The sequence below is a fragment of the Schistocerca americana genome, chromosome 1 (genome assembly GCF_021461395.2).
Source record: "Schistocerca americana isolate TAMUIC-IGC-003095 chromosome 1, iqSchAmer2.1, whole genome shotgun sequence".
NCBI classification, from domain to species: Eukaryota; Metazoa; Arthropoda; class Insecta; order Orthoptera; family Acrididae; genus Schistocerca; species Schistocerca americana.
Genome location: NC_060119.1, coordinates 535,297,162 through 535,320,343, shown reverse-complemented (window position 1 = coordinate 535,320,343; position 23,182 = coordinate 535,297,162).

Genomic DNA, 23,182 nt, shown 5'->3' with positions numbered 1-23,182 from the left:
AAAACGTGTAGGACATTCAGTGTGGTCTTCAGGTCTGCCTCTTCGGTGACGTTTCATTTGCTTCTATGCATGTAGTAGAGCATGTTCAATAAGCCGTACGTTCCGTTCAAGACCTGTGAACAAAGCAAAATATATATGTCTATTGCCACTACTTGACGATTCACACGAAAAGTAATCTCAAAAACATCGGGTTATAACTTTCTCCAAGGTCCTTGCGAAATAAAAGTTACAACAATCACAATAAGTAACCAAGAGAATCTCGATAACTAATTACATCTATATGACATCTCTACAGTGGATTCACTGAATCACTTTGATACTGCTGCTCTAGCGTTCCACCCTCTAACAGCACACGGAAAAAACGAACGCTTAAATGTTTCTGTGTGAACTCTGATTCCTCTTATTTTATTGGAATGATGAGTTCCCCCTATGAAGATGTATCTAAACAAAATATTTTAGTGTTCGGAGGAAAATAAACTGAAATTTCGTAGGAAGATCTCTACGCGACGAAAAACGCCTTTGTTTTAATGACTGCCATCCTAATTCGCGTATCAAGTAAGTGACATTCTCTCCCCTATTCCACAATAATACAAAACGAACTACCCTTCTTTGAAATTTTTCGACGTTTCCGTCAATCCAATCTGGTAAGGATCCCATACCGGAGAGCAAAACTCTAATAGAGGACGGGCAAGCGTCGTGCACGCTCTTTAGTGGGGACAGATAAATTCATTTGAAATACTGGAGTGATTTAGGAAGTTTAAAATGAACCATTTCGACTAACTTGTTTTTTTCAGAATGAGGTTTTCACTCTGCAGTGGAGTGTGCGCTGATATGAAACTTCCTGGCAGATTAAAACAGTGTGCCGGACCGAGACTCGAACTCGGGACCTTCGCCTTTCGCGGGCAAGTGCTCTACCAACTGAGCTACCCAAGCACGACTCACGCACTGTCCTCACAGCTGGTCCCGAGTTCGAGTCTCGGTCCGGCACACAGTTTTAATCTGCCAGGAAGTTTCAACTTTTTTTTAAAATTTTTCTGTACATTGATAATTCATCTGTGTACTCTTCATCAGTTTCGAAAGATTTGAAACACAATGTGTTCCTAAATTCTGTTTACGATCTTCTCGATCGTGTACAGACCTCACATCCATTTCCAAAGGTGAACCGTTGCACTTTTGAAGGGATAAACATTTAAAACACCAGGTTTGCTCAATGAATGAATGACAGTACTGTACTGTGTTAATTTCTGTCTTTTTGGTGGCCAATTAATGCAGGCAGATACAGCTTTGAGCAGGAACCATGTCAGGACATGAATCGTTTCGCTGTTGCAAGAACATATGTCCCCCAGTACTAACGTACAATCTTTACATCTGGCATACCACGCTCGGCCTCTCTTCTTGCATCGATGACACGCATCGTGCTCCATCACAACAACGGCTATAGTTGAGGATAACAGTGAAATTGTAGTTTTCGTCATATCTGTGATAACGCCTTACTTGTGTCTCACTCACCGGCAACAGCATCTGCTTGGACAGCGTGCACGTCTTGCCCACCGTGATTACGATCGGTCGTACTGTCATCATCATGAAGATGCCCAGGCTGCGTTTGAATCGTGCGTCGTTGTTGACCCAGCCGCAGCAGAAGGCGGAGTACATCAGCCTCTCGCTCTGAAACAGGTTTGGAACACCAGTTACCCACATCAATAACTGTGCAAATATATTACAGAGTGCTGCGTTCGGTTAAGGTGTGCACACGCTGTGTGGGCAGTTCCCGGCGATGTCTAATGTATATAGGATGGCCAAAATAAAACTGAACGGGAAAGTATTTTCGTCATTTTGAAACAACTTAGTCTAAATAATAAAGAGATCATAAGAAACTAAAGCAGTCAGTTGAGTGTAAGTCCTTAAGTGTCTACGTTGTCGTTCTAATCGTCTTTAGGTTGGCATTAGTTAAATGCGCTTAACAGCCGCTAGATGACACCATTTTCTTATTTTTTTCAGGTTTTAGCTTTTTACCCTGCGCTCTTATGAATTGAACATGGCTGCTCCACTCCCTCTCTGCACCGATAAGGAATAGCTCTCTGAAAACCTGTATGTCTTCTTTTATGGCGATACGAGAAAATCTGTGACATGATTTTGTATAACCGTCCAGTGACTGTTGAAGTAGTTCCAGACCAGACGTACAATTATGGTTCTGCATAGGACACCATCCATAACAGGCTCAACTTTCGTAAAGTCTGTACAAGACGGGTCACAGAATAAACCAATCAAGAGAGCAAGCAGAATCGTGTCAGAATCTGCCAGCACGTACTGAATCGTCACGCTGACGAAGGTGAAATATTTTTGAAGGTATCATCACTGGAGATAAAATACTGGTTTATCACTCTGTTGAGAGCAGAGAGTTAAAGCTTGAATCACTCCAGGTCTGCAGCCGATACGAAATTCAGGAGGCAATTCTCTGCAGGAAAATTGTTGCTCAATTTTTTTAGGATGCACAAGGTTCAATTCTGGAACATTGCCTGGAAAAGGGGTCAACACTCAACAGTCAACGTTACAGTGAAATGCTTTCCACCAACTTGATGACTACAACTCCAAACATATGCCACATTTTTTTTCTTTTTTTGGAAGCTTACGATTGTCCTTATATCACCCCTCATGACGTTCAAAGTCTTAAGAATATGTAACACCAGGTCTTTGATCATCCTGCACAATCTCGTTGGATTTCCACTTCTTTGGTACAGCGAAAGATGGCTTACGAGGCAGGCGATTAATCTCGGGTGAAGAGGTGGCTTGCTGCTCAGGGAAAAACTTTTTTTCAGGGAGACGTGGAAAAGCTCGTGCAGAGACAGACCTAGTGCATTGAAAAGCTGAGTGATTATGTTTAAAAATGATATTACTGTAAATTGTGACTCGTTGTCATAATAATTTAGAAAAAAATCTGTGCAGATATCTTTTGATTTTTAGGAGTGAATGCTTAATACCTCATTTTAATGCATCTAATTGTCATCTGTGAAATGCGCAAGGGAACGATTGGCGAGAAGTAGCTACGCGATGGAATGGTCATTTTAGATAGGCATTTCCTTTTACGCCAACGGCCTTGCCGCAGTGCTAACACCGTTTCTCGTCAGATCACCTGTCGGGCAGGAATAGCGTTAGGATGGGTGACCACCGGTCTGGCGAGCGCTTTTGGCAAGAGGGGTGCACTCAGCCCTTGTGAGGCAAACTGAGGAGCAACTTGATTGAGAAGTAGCGGCTCCGGTCTCGTAAACTGACATACAGGTGGGAGGACGGTGTGCTGACCACATGCGCCTCCACATCCGCATCCAGTGTCATCTGTGGGCAGAGGATGACACGGAAGTCGGTCGGTACCGTTGGGCCTCCATCGCTTGCTCGGGCCGAGTTTAGTTTTATTTCCTTTTACGCAAAAGTCCCCATCAACTCTCAGCTAAGCTGCGTTACGGGAATTTACTTCAGTTCCAGTCAATACTGTATGGCAACTTAATGCGTCTGAGCAACTGAAATGTGGTTGCTGTTGGCCTTAATAATACATCGGCAGCAGCTCCCGTGTTTTAATGGCATCACGAAAAATTCGCTATCGAGAGGATCAAAACAAGGAGATTGCTGCGGTGTGGCTCAACACGTGTATGTTAAAGTGTTGCAAATGTAGAGGATTCTTACCAACAACGTTGGGATAGTGAAACTGAAGGGTTAACTACATGGAATCATATCACGTCTTTATTAATGAAAGGTGCAAGAAGATAATGGGGACAGAAGACATGTAATTAGACAAGAGGCGCTAAAAGCGACGCTGGAGGAAGGATTCAAATGGTTCAAATGGCTCTGAGCACTACTTAAACCTAACTAACCTAAGGACATCACACACATCCATGCCCGAGGCAGGATTCGAACCCGCGACCGTAGCAGTCACGCGGTTCCGGACTGAGCGCCTAGAACCGCGAGACCACAGCGGCCGGCGCTGGAGGAAGGAGGAAGAGATTACTATTTAACGTCTCGTCACGACGATGCTGGAGAACGTGGTAGCAGGGGAATGGGGCATGTCGCGGGTACAGTGATGAACAGGCGTAGGACTGAGCTCCGACCAGCCACCGACCGGTCTGAATAACATGGGCGTCACTGGGAGGAAGCGCTATTTTCTGGAGAAGAACGCAGTATAGCTTAAGTGTACTGAGGAGTCAAAACAATGCGTTTTTTGTGGGCACGTGACGCAGACAAGAAAGTACACTGTCCAGTCACATTAACGTGACCACCTTTTAAGAGCCTGAATAATCACCGTTTGCAGCTCGGCCTGCTGCGAGATGTGCAGGAAGAAAGTGATTGAGGTTCTGGAAGGTACCAACAGGGATACGGAGCCATTCCGATTCTATTATTAGACAGATGCGTTAACTTTCTCGGTTGAGGATCCAGGGCGCGAACAGCCCGATCGAGGTTGTCCCACACATCATCCAGGGAGTTTGGGGGCCAGGGAAGTACAATAAACTCATCCTGGTGCTTGTCGAGCTGAGTAACACGTTGCATTGTCCTGCTGGTAGATGCCATTGTGCCGAGGAAAAAACGAACTATAAGTAGGAATAGACATCTACCCCAAGGATAGATGCATATTTTGCTGATCCTTTGTGCCTTATAGAATGACAAGATCACCCGCGGAATGCTACAAAAATAACGCTCTCTCCTCCAGCCTGAATGTCTCCGACGAATGTAGCAGGGTGTTTGCTTTCAGATGTTTCATACCGCATACCCCGAAGTCGGCAACTGTCCGACGAAGCATAAAACGTGATTCATCTGAGAAGCCTACGTGTCGCCACTCAGTGGCCATCCAGTTGCGGTATTTGGTGGCAGTCCAGTTGCAGTACTCGTGCAAATTCCATTCTTCGTCGCCGATGAACAGCACTCGGCATGAGGGCTTGAACCAGGCACCTGCTGCACAGCCCATACGCAGCAACGTTCGCTGAACGGTCTTTGAGGAAATAGTGTTGGTAGCCCCTCGGTTCATCTGGGTGCACAATTGCTCATCAGTTGCACGTCTATTCGCCCATACACATCTCCGCAGCCGTCGCCCACCCCTGCCATCTACGGTCCGTGGTCCACCACAATTGCCTCCGGTTTTGGATAACGTCATTTAGCCATGCACGCTATACTCTAGCCACGCCAGCACGTGAACAGTTTAGAGATTTAGCCGTTTCGAATTTCTTCCACCCTTGGCCCGAAAGCCAATGATCAAGCCCTTTCGGACCTCCGATAAAAAGCTCCATTTCCGCATTACATAAATGAGTGCACCGTTTTCCGAGTCCCTTTGACACTTTTTACAGAGGCGAGACGAATTGGAAGTTATTGGTGTTGTAAGAGCATGCCAGAAACGGAGAAGCTGGTAGGCTGAACGCGTGCTACTATCGTGAGTATTTATGCAAAGTGGCTGCAGGACTGTAAACCACTAATAGACGACGTGGTGCGACATCCACGCCACATCGTAAATGTGTTCGGAGGCATGCCCGCCATGTGAAGCGGGATACGTGGCAGTCTGTGGCAGTTCTAACGACATATTACAACGCTGTTAAGGGCACAATTGTTACGGAGCACGCCAAGCGTACATTGTTGAATATCAGGTTCCGCAACACATGGACCGATGTTCTCATATGACATAGTCCACATAGCGACATCGTCAGCTGCAAATGCATTGGACATCGGATCAATCAGATTGGACCATGGAGCAGTGGACTCGTGTCGCATCGTGGGAATAACCATGTTTCTTGTCATACGCGAGAAACACCAGGTCGAAGCACGCCGCGGACGCAGGCCGGTGAGAATAGTATTGTTCTGAGGGGAATATACATCTCATCAGTGGCATCTATAATAGTAATCAAAGGCAACATGTCTGCTGTGGACTACGTGAACTTCATTATGCTCCACCTCCATCCCTTCATGTTTGTCTTCCCCGATGCAGATGACATCTTCCAGCAGAAAATTGTCCGTGTCACAAAGCCAGAATCGTGTTTTTGTGGTTTCAGGAGCATGATAGTAAACTCTCTTTGATGTCTTGGTCACCAAATTCGCCTCCACTGAACCAGATGGAACACATCTTCGACGCAATCGGTCGTCTGCTCCGCACCCACTTACGAACGACCTATAAATGAGTGCCCCGTGCGTAGGCACCTGGTGCCACATACTTCCCAAATCTTTCCACGGACTTGTGGAACCCATGCCACGTTCATCGCCGGTACTACATTCCAGAAGTGGACAAATAAGCTATTAAGCGTATCGGCTTACTGTTTTCGCTCACGAGTGTTTGTTTCCCTTGTTTCGATTATGTTTGTGACCGTGGCAAAAATCTGGCTAACTACTTTTTGCTAACTGGACATGAAATTCATTGAATTGAGGCGGAATAAGCTATATTTTGTTGTTCCATTTCTATTCATCCGTGATCTTCTCATTACTTAGCTATCCTTTTACTTGCTTTAGGTGTTTGTATTTACTGTTTGTGTCTGATATTCCCTTACTGATCGCCTACCTGTATTTCACAAATCCAACGAACGAGTCGCAGAACTTCATGTTTCCATTACACTGAGGCTTAAGAAAAGCATATAAGTATAGTCCTTGCCTCATGCGGTTTTGAATAATTAGTGAGGCTGGTGAACCTAATACACAATCTTAGATGTGGGAGGACAGCCAAACAGCTGTCTGATAGCGTGTTAGTGAAGCCTGAGATTGGCGTCTCAAATGAAGTGACGTTCGAAAAAGAATACGAGACAGGAGAGTAGCATGGGCGGACTCGTGATCATACATGTTTTGTGCTTGTGGTAAAAACTTTTCTTTTCTCCTTTATTCTTGTAAAAAGTGTGCCTACAGCACTCAAAGAATTTCTGCTTTCCCCTGCCTTCGTGGTCGCGAATTGCATCTCGAGAGTCAGCACGTTTCCTATCTCTGCTGCTTTAGTTTGTAGAGGCTTGCTGTCACTATTTGCTATTCACGCAAGAAGCGGTGCAGAAAGAAAACGATGAGAACCTTTTGTTACGTGTGACTAAAGTACTGCTTGCGTTTAGCGAAATCTATTTCTTGAGTAGAGCCTTGTTACAGAAAATTAATATGGGATCTCGCATACAATGCTGTCTAGTTTTGTCTTAGTCCTCGACGTAGATCAGCTTTCCGAGTTACCAAAACATGTTTAGAGTCATTTCTATGGTCACGAGAAGAAAGCAATACCTTGCCCAGCTACTATTTTGTACAGTCATAGCTGCGTATAAAAATAATTAATCTTTTTAAGTAGAGTGTTTCCTTCTTTTGAATTGTCTGTTCCTTTTAAAATATCCATGTGTTAAATTGCCACCTTTTTTTTTAAATTTAAGATTACAGATATGAAATCTAAAGACATATACTGCTCGCAGTTAAGGTCTGAAACGGCCTTATGAGATCTTTAGGCGTGCGATCTGTAATTCATTCCTGTTACCTTGTGGCTGTGTAGTTTTAATTTTTCAGAGTACCTAATCTGAGTTAAATGAAGGGACGGAACGATGTTCGGGCAAAGCTCAAGCTGTCACCCTGGATCAACACTTGATTATTAACCAAGTATATTTCTTTTAAGCTCTTTTAGTTGTGATTTAATACTTTTAAGGCTTTTATTATTTATGTATGAACTGGATGTGTTATTAACTCATCTACTGAATAACGGAAAATTGTTATAAAATTTGTTAATTCTATTAACATTGATTGTCTCACAATTTGTGTCTAAAATTTAAAATTTTCCTTAAATCTTTAAAAGAATAACTTTAAATGTCATTCTGATTGTGTGATTCATTAATAACTTTATTGTTGCTCTTATATTGCCTCTTTTGGAGGAAGGAAAAATAATTCCGTGTTAATGAAAATACTATTTTTCTGAAGAATCTAACTGTTCATAATTGTCAATGTTGTTGTAATGCTGGTCAGGCGAATATATGTTATAAAAATCCTTCTCATTTGTGAGTATGCTGAGTTTAGCACTGTCACCTCCTTGCTATCTGTCATTTAACTGACACTGATAATAAAAACCAAAGTTTTTTACGCTACGTAATGATCGATAATCTGAATCTCGTCCACACGATGAGCCGAAAGCGTTAATTATTTAAAAAGAGGATCTAACTCAGATTCCATTTGAAACGAAACTTCCTCTGTTGCTTCCGATAGTCTGACTTCTCTTGTTCCATTTCCTCCAACACTCATTTCGTTATTTACGTTTTTCTTTCGACCCGCCTCTCATAAAAACATGAACATTACTTAAACAAGAATGCCTATACATACACATAGCAAACATAACAATCTAGACTTCTGTGTTCTATAAGCGCCAGCTTTTCCAAGAAAAAATTGAAAATCTGTTTACTCGAAGCTCTTGATCTGCGTACCGCATTGTAATGCTTTATTAGACGATAAAGTGACAGTAACCAGTCTAACATCACTGCTATAGTCCTCAGAAAGGCTGTGTTCACTTGCCGTATAGTCACCCGATTTCAAAACGTGTGATGTCTGGCCCAAACAGCAAGAATTCGTTATCGTAGTTTCAGATCTTTCATATGCTGCTGCAGATGCTGTATGCTTAGCATTTCTCGTAAATTGGAACGTTAATTTACGTGGACAGAGGAAGAATTGGTATTCTATTAGGTCATCCTGCTGTCTGCAAACGGATGTCTGCAAACGGATATAAACGGTGTTTCTGTTATGGTTAACATAAAACAGGCTGTCGTAAGGCAGTGCTGTCAGAACGTCGCAGTTTAACTACGGCAGGTACCGACTTACCTGCACTGTCTTCACCTGTGAAGTCAATTGTGCCCGCAAAGCTCTGCTCTCCTTCTACCCCCCCCAAGGGTGAGACATTTCCATCTAATTTAAGGTCCATGTATGTTACAAATTCCAAGATACAGTAGAATTCTTCCTGGATTTTTATGGACACTTCTTTTTACTTTCGACATAAGAACGTCTCTCTATTCCATGTTCATGCCTGGAAAAGCGACGAAATTAAATTTTCTTCTCAAGTAGATATCTCTAACCATTTTTTTTTCTTATAACACAATCGTCTTACTTTCCGTATCGATCCGTTATTTACTGGTGAATTTTATTCCCAGTTGGTAGTGTCGTAGCATCCATTGCCCATTATTCAGTAGCATATAACAATTGTTTCAGCAATATTTTGGTTTCCATATGTAGTCATTTCCAAATGCCTTTTTCGTTTTTCTTACACGTTACTGACAAAACCACTTATCTTTTTGACTGGCTAACTGCATCTGTCAATCTACGTAAAGACATCTTGCAGGTATCGTTACTTGCTTATCTTTGGATGTACACAAATTTATGTTTGCACTGTGATCAAGCTATAAGAGATTCATTTTCAGCTTACTTTCTTCGAGGGCTGAAGAGAAAATCTTGAGCATCCGATCTGCAGGACAGTCAGCCAGTATTACAACATCATCATCGAAAATTATGCAAGGTGCTTTTTTACCATTCATCTCCATGCCTTATTGTCTTATGATCATCGTCACTGCATTTTGTTACACGAACAGGTTAAAACCCCTAAAGATAAAGCGAGTTGCCTTCTCGTACACCCTTATTAACCATTGCTTCTTTCTCAAAACTAGCTCTTCTTCCTAAACGCTTTGCTTCTAGATACAATTTCACCAGAAAAACTCGCCATTTCACGCAGAATTAATCTCTCACTTTTATTTTAGGAATCATTGAATTTTTTAAATTTTTGCCGCCTCTTGTAAAGGTATGTCTAGAAAAAAATACAAGAGATGGTACAAAACTCAGTTTATAGGATGGTATAGAGAAGAAACTAATATCAAGCGGTGCCAAATTGAAGACATGCTAATTTAAGACTCTAGGCATAGCTAATTTTTTCTAAAATTTCTCAGAGCATATAGGAGGAGGTAACTCTAAGTTATTAAACTTATTCAGTCATGATTTTTAAGCTGTCCTGGTTCTCTCTTCACGTCTCCAGTGGAAGATGAACTCTATGCAGAAAATGTTGTGACATAACACCTAATACTAAACTATGTAGTTAGAATTGATTTAATATGATTTTCTAACTGTTTGATGAATTTTTGACTATGGCCAGAAACCGCTGACGTGGTCCCTATTGGACAGAAGGGATTTGAAGAGCGGACTTCAAAAATGAAACGCGTTATAAGTGTAAGTAGGCTGTTTAGGTTCTTATGTTGGTAACACCACGTAGCGCTCTTTATGAAAATCACTGACTGTGCTGTGTGCAGTCTGTGGCTAGTTGGACTCACTGTTGGAGTATTCGCTTATGTAATGATGGGCAGTTGGATGGGAACAGCGCATAGCGTTGCGCAGTTGGAGGTGAGCCGCCAGCAGTGGTGGATGTGGAGAGTGCGATGGCAGAGTTTTGAGAGGTTGCTATAAGCGGACGATCTGGACGTGTGTTCGCCAGAAAAAGGAAATTTGTAAAGATGGATGTCATATGTATATATATACACTACTGGCCATTAAAATTCCTACACCAAGAAGAAATGCAGATGATAAACGGGCTTTCATTGAACAAATATATTGTACTAGAACTGACATGTGTGCTCAGCTGTTTGAAAATCAAATAACGTAAGAGGTTTACTAGCACAGTCATTCACATTTTCCTAAGGGGATGTTTCATACGTTTCGCAGCAGTTAAACGAATTTTTTTGGTGTGGAAATATAGCAGATAGGTTATAGACTTCAGCAGTGGTGCCCTATCACATTGATGAGATACATTGCACCACATACCCAGTAAGCCTCCGGCCGTATTCTCCTATACCTATTAAAAGATTCGTGAACGTTAGCAGTCTACACCTTCATGTTTTTGACTTCGTAGTGTCCGAGAAACTAAATTAAACCTGATCTTATATCTCGATCGCAGTTTTCAGAAGGATTCTGTTGAGTGTAAGACAAATTCTACCGTAAATCGCAATTTTTTGTTCATTTAGTTATTTATTTGTTTATATCACGTGTCAAGGTTTGGGCCATCAGTCTATCCTACAATCAACCAGACATTCTGCAAATAAGTTTTTATTTCAGGGCGTTAGGCAGTGTGTATTTAACTCAGCGCGACTTCGACTGCGGATGTATAAGAGCGTAATTAAGGCGAAACGTGCGGGCTAACTGCGACAAGGGGCGCTGCTGCTGCTGCTGCTGCTGCTCCATGATGACGCACGTCCCCGTGCCGCAAATATCGTAGCCCAGAAGTTACGCCATCTCAAGAGCGAGGCACTCGACCACCCACCTCTCTCTCCATGCGATTATCAAGCCTTCGGTCCCTTAAGAAGGGCGTTGAAGGGCCGACAGTTCATTTCGGACACGGATGCTCGGCAGGCAGTTACGGACTTATTTATCACAGCAGAGCGCTGTGTGTTACCAGACGGGTATATTTAACTTGGTGCCTCAGTGAGGTGATTATCTCAATGCTCGCGGCAATTTTGCCTGATTGGCATACAGATTCTGGACGGGATGCCCTTCCAAAGGAAACGTCCTGGTCGCCCTTATATTTTGCATTACATTAACTTCGACATCATGTTATAAGATACAAGAAATATGCAACGCTATAAAATATTCAGCAATTACTGTAATACAGAAACAGAAAAAAATAAACACGGTTTTTATTCCTTCGTGTGTATAACAACAGAAACAAGGTACAGGAAGCTGGATTTGAGCTATGAGGTCCAGCAGCAATTGACATGAGCTTAGGGGTGACAGAGGATAGAAAGAGTAACGCGATAAAACACGATTAATGAGGGAAGACGAAAAAGAAGTTACGTGACTGCTTGAGAAATGAAAAGAAAAAGAAGCTTAAATGGGTTAAGATAGGAGCATTTGTTTTACAATTTGGAAGAGGGAAACTGGACATATACGTCGACTTATGCGGCAACGTTATGAGGGTGAACGAAGGAACGGCTTCAGCTACTACGTAAAAGCGACAGGGACTCTGACTGCGCGCAGAGTACTGGGTGGCCTATTACGGAGGCGCACAGCAGCAACGGTGAAGGACTTCGCAAATGTTCCTGTTTCATGGATGTACACAGGTAGAGTATTAGATATGCGAGATCTTGTGTTTGGATTATGATGAGATGACAGGCCCTTCATCTCTGATGACAGGTAGCGGTGTGCACGTGCACTGTGAAGCCAATAAAGTCAAGTAATGTATTTGGTCGCAACCAACCTAATTTGGCGTATTAAGCAGCGATATGGTCAAGCAGACGGACGTTGCAGATATTAAACTGAGTAGCATTCGTGTTCAGTTCTAACCGTCTAGTGTTTGCACTACTGATGCCATGTTGGAATAGATCGCAATAGTGGAGGATCGGCAGAATAAGTGATAGCACAACTTCACGTATCACATCTTGTTGAAACACCTGTACGAGGGCTATTCGGAAAGTGAGGAACGATCGGACGCGAAATGGAAACCACTGTGAAAATTCGACGAGGCTTTTCACAGACGTTTTGGGCACTGTCTCTAGTATGCACGTCGATCGCATCATGACGCTCTTTTCAGTTGTGAGCGCACTGTGAGCGAGTAAAGGTGCCTAGAACAACGATGTCTCCCGTCAAGAAGGAAGGCCCACAGAGATGCTTCGCCTTAATGAATGCAGCCCGCGTAACACAACTGCCACACACTTCCTTCTTCATGACAATTCTCAGCCGCACTCTGCAGGGGCAGTGAAGACGCTCCTGCAGCCTTTTCTATGGGAAGTGTTCGGTCACCCACAATACAGGCCTAATTGGCTCTTCCTGAGTATCATCTCTGTTCACATGAAGCGTTGGATATGAAGACAACACTTGAGCGCAGGCTACGCGCTGTAGACCAGCGTAGAGAGTTATCGAAAAGCACGGGCGGCTGCCTTCTATGACGGTGATGTTGGAAATTTGGTATAACGCTCCGACAAATGTCTAAGTCGGAGCGGTGACTACGTAGAGAAGTACCTGGAAGGTGTAGATAAACATGCAAAGAAAAAAGTTTTGATTTTCGCTGTTGTGGTTTCCATTTCGTGACCTATCGTTCCTTACTTTCCGAACAACCCTCGTATATTCCGAAAAGCTTCAAGGCTTTAGAGGCAGTCGGAATTCTTCCCGTAAATGGCGACTGCATTTTCTGACCATAAGAGATGCTCATCTAGAGTTACAAAAAGGCTCTTCACTGTTTTCTGATAAAGTATTGAAATGCTGACGAGAAGGAGAGGGGCAAGCTGTACGCGAAACTTAATATTTTCTGATGGGATGCTAAAATTACTTGTGACATTTTGGCATTTAGTTTTAGTTTTGCACCCATCTTACCACTGAAGGCAGATCATCATTTTTGTGGACGATCGAAGTATTGATTTCTTCAGGTCTGGCTTTTGGGCTATGCACGAGATTGTGCGCATTAACGGGTTTTTAGAGAGCGCAATCTATGACGTGTCAGTGACAAGATAAACAGTAGTGAGCTCAGAACTGATCCCTCTGGTAATCACTGGAGAGTGTCCATCCAAGACGACTTTTCATTGCCGGCGACCATCAGTTCAGCGTAATATCTTAAAATTTCTGCTGTTGCATTTTAATGAGCAGTACGTTAAACTTGACGACCACAAATACTTTGTTCACGTCTAATAGTGTCAATACTGTGGCCTCACAACTCTTCATGTGTATTTCAGATGATCAGTAACCTTAATTAATACAGTGTTCGTCCTATGATGTTTATGAATGTTGGGGTAATATTTGTCATGTACTTTGAATTTGCTTAAGTATTCAGTAGTTTAGCCGTAAACAACATATACCTGAACTCTGGATACAACGGGTAAGGCACTGAAAAAAATGGTTCAAATGGCTCTGAGCACTATGGGACTTAACAGCTGTGGTCATCAGTCCCCTAGAACTTAGAACTACTTAAACCTAACTAACCTAAGGACATCACACACATCCATGCCCGAGGCAGAATTCGAACCTGCGACCGTAGCAGTCGCGCGGTTCCGGACTGCGCGCCTAGAATCGCGAGACCACCGCGGCCGGCGTAAGACACTGATCGGCTGGTAATCACAAAGGGAAAGATTGGACTACGCTTCTTTCCATGGAGTGGAATATGTTCCATTCATGAGGGAAAAATTCCTTTCATGCCAACCACTCCCAACTGGGAGCCCCAGTGTTTGTTGCCTGAAAAAAATCGAATCCTAATTTGGGTTCAAAAATGGTTCAAATGGTTGTGAACACTATGGGACTTAACACCTGAGGTCATCAGTCCCCTAGAACTTAGAACTACTTAAACCTAACTAACCTAAGGACGACACACACATCCATGCCCGAGGCAGGATTCGAACCTGCGACCGTAGTAGTCGCGCGGTTCCAGACTGAAGCGCCTAGAACCGCTCGGCCACTACGGCCGGCCTGTGCCTAATTTAGGACAAAGTTCAAACAGTCGTACTGAAAATGAACGCAGGGCTCGATCTTGCAATGTTTGGCTATAGACGTTGTGTTGCTCTTTTTGCTATTCGTTCTGCCTCGGACGCAATTTAATGTAGTGCAATATACAGAATATTTTGATACCGCACAGCAGTTTGAATATTTTCGTACATGTGCGCGTCATTGACTATGATCTTGACGAATGGATCACCATATTGAAATTAATTTCGTTTTTATGGTACAGTCTCTACTGTATTCGTAATTTTCACTGGGAGCTAAAATTTTAGACTCTCTCTTTATTTTTCTAGTTAGGGTTACTTCTTGAGAAAGTACTTCCTACTGCGTAATATTCAAAGAACTAATGGAGTTATTAAGTCTAATTTAGTCTACGTTAACGAGGAATTATCGTTATTTTTTTCTAATTTTGATGAAGCATTGTGGATTATCACGAAAAGCGTTTTACAGCTTTCATGCAGATTCCTACTGCAATAAACATGCAACTGCTCTGAGGAAAGATGTGTTGAATATGTAGGCAAATGCTCGTGAACGAATAAGAACTATGTCCATAGCGCTTGACTGACCTCCATGTGTGTGTTTAATATCTGCATATAATTAGCGTATTTCTGTAACGGTTGTTCAGATTTACTGTAACTAGCCTTCAACAAAATATTCGCTGAGTTTCAACTGCAGCTGCACACTAAAAATTTCAGCTAAAAAAATTGAAATGGCCGGCAGGCTATATTTTAAGGCAGATAAACGCAGATAATGGTTCCACTCACTAATTTTAAAATTATTACAATCTTCTACTAAACTACCCCCGTTATATAGACGCTATTAAGTCGACAAAGAGTGTTATTGCTCCTGTCGAGCACGAACATTGAAGATAATTAAATAACTGCTTAACAATTTCATTAAATAAAATAATGAATAATGTTAAATATAATAGTCACAGACCACCCTGTCTTCTTCCACCCCCTCCCTCTCTCTCCACACTCTGCGCACAGTAGGCAAATTGGAGACGAGACATTACGTTTGGCATGTCCACAAATTACCGACAAAACAAATAATTCTACATGTACTTGGTCGCTTACCTGATCGGACATGATGTGAGCAAATACGCAGTAAATTGTAGTTTCGTACAGAAGACCAGGTATTGAGAAAAGCGCATTTATGGCTTTTCCAATGTTTCCATCTCTCTGCAACAGCTATAGAAAGAAACATATTAAGAATTCAGCAAACAGTTCCAATTGGTAAGAAAAATAGAGGGTAGTTTACCTTAAATAACAGAAAGTTAATTTAGCTTCTGTTCTGTATAACACTGATTAAAGTAGTTTACATAATGAATTGAATAAAACTGTACAACATCCAAAAGTAGGGGTTGTACTTGGTAATTTGTAACAGAAAAACGTTGCACTTACTTTTTCTTGCTGAATTGTCAGTAACATATACACTACTGGCCATTAAAATTGCTACACCAAGAAGAAATGCAGATGATAAACGGGTATTTAATGGAAAATATATTGTACTAGAACTGACATTTGATTACATTTTCACGCAATTTGGGTGCATAGGTCCTAAGAAACCAGTACCCAGAACAACCACATCTGGCCGTAATAACGGCCTTGATACGCCTAGGCATTGAGTCAAACAGAGCTTGGATGGCGTGTACAGGTACAGCTGCCCATGCAGCTTCAACACGATACCATAGTTCAACAAGAGTACTGACTGGCATATTGTGACGAGATAGTTGCTCGGCCACCATTGAACAGACGTTTTCAATTGGTGAGAGATGTGGAGAATGTTCTGGCCAGGGCAGCAGTCAAACATTTCCAGAAAGGACCGTACAGGACCTGCAACATGCGGTCGTGCATTGTCCTGCTGAATGTAGGATTTCGCAGGAATCGAATGAAGGGTAGAGCCACGGGTCGTAACACATCTAAAAATGTAACGTCCACTGTCCAAAGTTCCGTCAATGCGAACAAATGGTGACTGAGACGTGTAACCAATGGCACCCCATACCATCACGCCGGGTAATACGCCAGTATGGCGATGACGAATACACCGCGATGTCGCCAAACACGGATGCGACCATCATGATGCTGTAAACAGAACCTGGATTCATCCGAGAAAATGACGTTTTGCCATTCGTGCACCCAGGTTCGTCGTTGAGTACACCATCGAAGGCGCTCCTGTCTGTGATGTAGTGTCAAGGGTAACCGCAGCCATGGTCTCCGAGCTGATAGTCCATGCTGCTGCAAACGCCGTCGAACCGTTCGTGCAGATGGATGTTGCCTTGCAAACGTCCCCATCCGTTGACTGCACAATCCGTTACAGCCATGCGGATAAGATGCCTGTCATCTCGACTGCTAGTGATATGAGGCCGTTGGGATCCATCACGGCGTTCGGTATTACCCTCCTGAACCCACCTATTCCATATTCTGCTAACAGTCATTGGATCTCGACCAACGCGAGCAGCAATGTGGCGATACGATAAACCGCAATCGCGATAGGCTACAATCCGACCTTTATCAAAGTCGGTAACGTGATGGAACGCATTTCTCCTCTTTACACGAGGCATCACAACAACGTTTCACCAGGCAACGCCGGTTAACTGCTGTTTGTGTATGAGAAATCTCTTGGAAACTTTCCTCATGTCAACATGTTGTAGGTGTCGCCACCGCCGCCAACCTTGTGTGAATGCTCTGAAAAGCTAATCATTTGCATATCACAGCATCTTCTTCCTGTCGGTTAAATTTCGCGTCTGTAGTACGTCATCTTCGTGGTGTAGCAATATCAATGGCCATTAGTGTATATTTTATTAATGATTATTTCATTGTATTTGATATTGAATTACATAATTATTTTACAATTAGCAGTTCTGTACTTCATTAGAATGTTGTACACATATGACTTTGCAAAACTCATTCTTGTGAACGTCTGATCTCTTTTTGATAAAGGAATAGCTTGTTATAAAGCAAAGGGTGTTATCAACTACCGTAATGGGGAAGCCATCATGCCTTTTAAATGCCACCTTTTTTCCATTTTCGATTCCGTCTCTGGATTGCCTTTCCTTTCGCAAAAATGCGCGGTACTCTGGCCCAGCAGAGAGCATCGTTATATGGTTAGCAGGTGGCCTTCTCTCTTCCGTTTTTTGGTACACTTTTTCTTTGGAACAAATTTGCAGCAGGTTGAGTGGAGATAGTAGGCAGCAAGCAGTGCTTGAGTAAGGTTCTGTTGCGAACCAGGCTCAAGGGTACATAACGAATTCCACGAAAGGTCACGCCACACATGCACAACCATTCGCCCGGGACTTCCGAGCTCTAGCAGCAGCCCCAAGATGGCGCTCACAAATTCGGACCACTTTCCGCTTCGACGCCACACCTGTCTGAGCGTCCTACTCTTCGTCAAGAGTGTGAATAGCAGCCAAATTGAGCAGTGACAGCCATGGACTACGTTGGTTAAATCTCGTACCGGAAGTTAATTGGATTGCATTCTGTTAGGTGTTGTATATCAAGTGCCACATGTGACAGTGTACCGAAGTTAAGTACCATTCAGTTACAGTTATTGAAAGATAACTTTATTAGCTATTTCAGGTTCAATGAATAAAACTATTTTCAAAATTCGTCCCTTCAGGTTTTCTGGTGGCAGGATTTAGAAGCCGTAATTATTCCTTTTCAGAAGTAAAATAGTGAAGGCGAGTTTGCACTGGTTCCCAGATCAGTTGCAAATACTGAGAAAATCTTAGTGAGAAAATCTAATTACAAAAATGATGATTAAGGTGAGTGTGAACTAAAGTGTTAAACGTTATTCCTACATAGAACTACCCCCATAAATTTCCATTAAATGCTCCGGAATAACTATGATTGCCGTAATAGTAATCAGATTTACGTGAGATTAACATCAAAAGAAGTTCGATCTGAGTAAAAGCTGTTCTGTAAATGTAAATTTTATTACTCTTTGAGAGTTCGTAGCTAGAAGCTACGATAGCCACTCAGTATTGTAGTAAGGTCATGTAGTATAGCAGGCGCGACCACCCATCCTTAAGAGACAATAAAAGTACACGGTATTCAAAAATAGAGCTGTGTGGTCGTTACAGACTTTTACAACTTTCTGAAATATGGATACCGCAATGCGTCCCTTAAAGCCAGCAGTAAAAACGCCAAACGTTTAACACATCAAGCGTTACCGTCAAGTCTGAACAAATGACTACTTCGCGTCTGGTTTCTGATATCGCATCTGTCATCATTTCTACAACTACATCCATACTGTCCAAACCCCTGCGAAGTGCATGATAGCAAGGACTAACACTGTGTACCACGTACCAGTGTTTCTTCCGGCCCAAACAAGTATGGAGCGTGGGCAGAATGCAAGCTGAAATGGCTGTGTGTTCGGTAGCGAAACATAGGGGACTGCAGTACATAACAGGACATTGACTTAATACTCGTTTCTTTTAACTTTATATGTAGGCTTTCACTGGATAGGTGGCGTCTATCCTCAAGCGTCTTTCCAGTTCAGATGATCGACAGTTCCATGACGCCATTTCGCCCTTCACACAAACCTATCACTATTGTGCAGACACTGCTTCTATCCGTTCTATATCCTCCATTATTCCAATTTAGTATAGGCCCTACACATTTGATCTGTATTTCAGAATGGATCCCACGAAAGTTTTGTCAGTAGTTTCCTTTTTAGGTCGACTGTATTTATCGAGCGACCTACTAATGAACCAAAGTACCATCTAATTTACCTATAAATGAAAGTTTGATCAATCATTCCATTTCTTATGACCATAAATTGTTACGCCAAGGTACTTGTATGATATAACTGACTTCATTTATGACTCTTTGATATTGTAGTCACAGGATATTACATTTCTTTGTTTGGTGAATTGTGCAGTTTTATATTTCTGAACATTTAAATAAAGTTGCTACTCTTTGAACCATTCTGAAATTTTATCAATATCTCATGGAGTTTTCAGACCGTACTGTATCATTGATAACTGCATCATCTGCAATATCTCTGCCGTTATTCTTTAAAATGGCTGTGATCTGGGGACTTAGTGGGATATGGTCAAATGGGGGATGATCCATGGACTAGTGTTGGGGCCACTCCTGTTCCTTATTTATATAAATTGTGGGTAATTTTCTGATGACACTATTTGGGTAGTAAATAATGTTGTGTGGAACATTGGCTCGATTTCAAATAGTGCAGTTCATGTCATAAGTTCATGGCTTGTAGAAAATAAACTAACGCTGAATCACAATAAGACTCAGTTTTTATGGTTTCTAACACACAATTCAACAATTTCACAGAATGTGCATATGACTAGTGAAACTGAGCAGTTCAAATTTCTAGGTGTTCAGATAGGTAGCAAGCTGTCGTGCAAAGCCCACGTTCAGGATCTTGTTCAAAGACTTAATGCTGCCATTTTTACTATTCGAACGGTATCTGAAGTAAGTGATCGTTCGACACGAAAATTAGTCCACTTTGCTTATTTTCATTCGCTTATGCCGTAGGGTAAAAGGATACTTTTGTCTCAGAAACGGGAAGTTCGTGCAATAAGTGGTGTAAGTTCGCGAACCTCTTGCTACCCCTATTCACTAGTCTGGGTATTTTGACGTTGGCCTGTAAATATATATCTTATTTACTGTCGTCTCTCGTTAACAATATCAGCTTATTCCCAAGAATTAGCAGCTTTCACTCAGTTAATACTCGGCAGAAATCCGATCTGTATTTGGATCGCACTTCCTTAACTCTTGTGTAGAAAAATGTGCAGTATATTGTTGCATCCATTTTCAATAAGCTACCACAAGAATTCAAAAATCTTGGCAGTAATCCAAGAGCTTTCAAATCGAAACTAAAGAGCTTCCTCACAAGTCACTCCTTCTATTCTGTTGAGGAATTCCTTGAGAAATTAAGCTAATTCTCATGCAATATTGTTGATTGCGTTTGCTTAAACTTATGCCTTGACTTTTTCTGGGTTCATAAACATTTTATTTTATGTGTTATTTTATGTGTTATTGTTGTAATTTCATGTACTGACATGTTCCATGACCTTGGAGACTTGCTCCTCGATTTGGTCCTACGGAACTAGACGTGTAAATAAATAATACAAAAATAATCATTAATATACAGCATGAACATCAAGCGTTCCAACAAATTTCCCAGAGACACGCCTGAAAAAATTTCTATATTTGTCTATGATTCTCCATCCAGCATAACGTGATGCGTCCTCTCTGCCAAGAAATGCTGAACCCAGTCACAAATTTTGTTATACACCCCATATGATCGTACGGCCATTAACAAGCGTTAGTGCGGTACTGAGCCATATTTTTCTCGGACGTCAAGAAATGAAACATCTATCCGACTGCCTTCATCCATAGTTTTCATGACTCATGAGAGTAAAGTGCGAGTCGGTTGTGGATCCAAACTGGTTGACATGGACAACGTAATTCTGTTCGAGAAGCCTCATTATGTTTGAGATGAGAGTATATTATAGGACTCTCAAGATTTTAAACATGGCTGCAACAGCAACTGTTGAATTTCTTCACGATAAAGGATGACAGCCAAAAACAGTTGCAGGATAAAAATTTATTAACCAAGGTTTCGGTACATATAAATATACCTTCATCAGAAGTAAAAAATCTGAAATTACATCATGTAATGGAGATTAATAAAACAATTGACGACGCCTTTGGCATAATTGTTTTATTAATCTCCATTACATGATGTAATTTCAGATTTTTTACTTCTGATGAAGGTATATTTATATGTACCGAAACCTTGGTCAAGAAATTTTAATACATTTTTATCCTGCAACTGTTTTTGGCTGTCATCCTTTATCGTGACGTTATAAGATTCTACTACCGACTGATTTCTAAGCTATTCGAGGTTAGTTTTGTGCGTCATTTCCCCCACCCTTCTATACGTATGTGTTGTTTTTTTCTTCTTCTTTTCCGTTTATAATCTGACATGGATTCCGTCACGCCTTGGAGCTATTCAGTTTTTGCGATCTCATCCATTTCTCACCGCCGTTGACACTAGTATCTACATGTAAGACATTCAACTATGCTATGGTGCGAGGATAAGACTGGATCAATAATCCTGGCTCCTCTTTAATCAAGAAACGTTTGAAAACGGAGTTTAGCATTTCTGCTTTTGCTTTGCTACCCTCAGTTTTAGTTCCCAAGTCATCCGTAAGTGTATGGCCATTAAGTTTCGTGCTGCTAACAGCCTACACTTATGATTAGAAATTCTTTGTGTTTTGAACGAAATTTTTCTAGAAGATTCTTCTGTTACAGTCATTGAAGGATTCAAGTTTAGCGTTTCTGACAATCAAATATATTTCAAATAGTTTCTCTCTTTATATAGTCATATGATTTGTTTCACACAACTGTTCAGTATTCAGGGTCTCTTTGGAAATTTGTTTACAGAGACTGAATACCATGGAAGGTCTCTCCAGTCGTGAACCGTTCTGGTGCGTGCGTATGTATCCAGCGTTTCGTCAAATATTCTTCCAAGCTTGCGCCACAGTTATGCTACATGCTCCTTTCCACTGCTAAGTGACCTGACGTCCCCCTTCCTATATGAAACGCCTGCCGTTTTGTCTAGTTTACTGAGCATTTAAATCTTTGTAGCTGTTTAAGTTGCACTTTTCACTTTAAAAACCATTGTTGCTGCAACTGTTTCAAGGTCACTGACATCTGTTTCAGTGCAGACATCCTTAAAGGTGTCAAGCCTTCATTTCTTGCCTTTATATCTAATGTATTTCCCACGTGAGTGTTCGTCAAAAATATCTGGTGTAAATAGTTTTCAGAGAAAGTATTTAGTATTATTTCACACATCCCTTAAAACATGTAACTATGTCATGTAATTACACAATCATTAGTGTCCTCCAATAATGACAGTATAATTGTGGAATAAATGTATTTATGACTTGAAATTTTCAGTTACATCTGGGGCGAGTCTGGTGGTCGACAGAAGTATTCAGTTATTAGTTTATGTGCTCTCTTGATATTGCGTCTTGTCCAGAGAATTTCACTTGCAGCTTCAATTTCTGTACCGATTGATTTAACTTGCTTGTTTACTACCAGTACGACGACTACACCACCTCCATTTTCCCTTTAGATACACAATGACATTCGTTTCAAAAATCTGAATGCTATCAATTTTAGGTTGTCGGCTTTGTGCACCAAGTATAATATGACCTCCATTGTTCTTCAAAGTACATCAAACATGAGCCCATTGTTGCAAATTCTTCAGTAGCTGATCACCCTAGTACGACAAAACGCCGAGCCTTTCGGAGCTACTGGGACTCATCAAGGTTACTGTTACTGTCCGGGGACAACCCAGAGAACTGCAACACCAAGATGAATCACTTCTCGTCTTTTGGCAAGATCAATGTGTTTTCTTTTAAGACATGAAGATCACCTTTATTGATGATGATAAACAGCACAGTCACCAGTTACAGTTGCATTTTCACAACACCCATGCTCCTTAAACCAAATGAAAACACTTTCAGTACTCTTTACTCTTCGTCTGCTATGCGCACGGAGAATCGTGGCCTTATCATAATAATAACGAGATCTGCCAAAATCTTTGTTAGCTACCTCATCAGTATGGTAGGTGAGATAAGCCATCACGGAACGTGAATCAAAACTCTCCAACTCAGCAGCAGCACGAGCTGTTTTTACAACAGTAAAAATAAACCGACCGTTGCCATGACCAAAGATACAGGCAGCGCTATGGGCGTCGTCAACGTGCGCGTCATCGTGCTACTGTTTTCAAG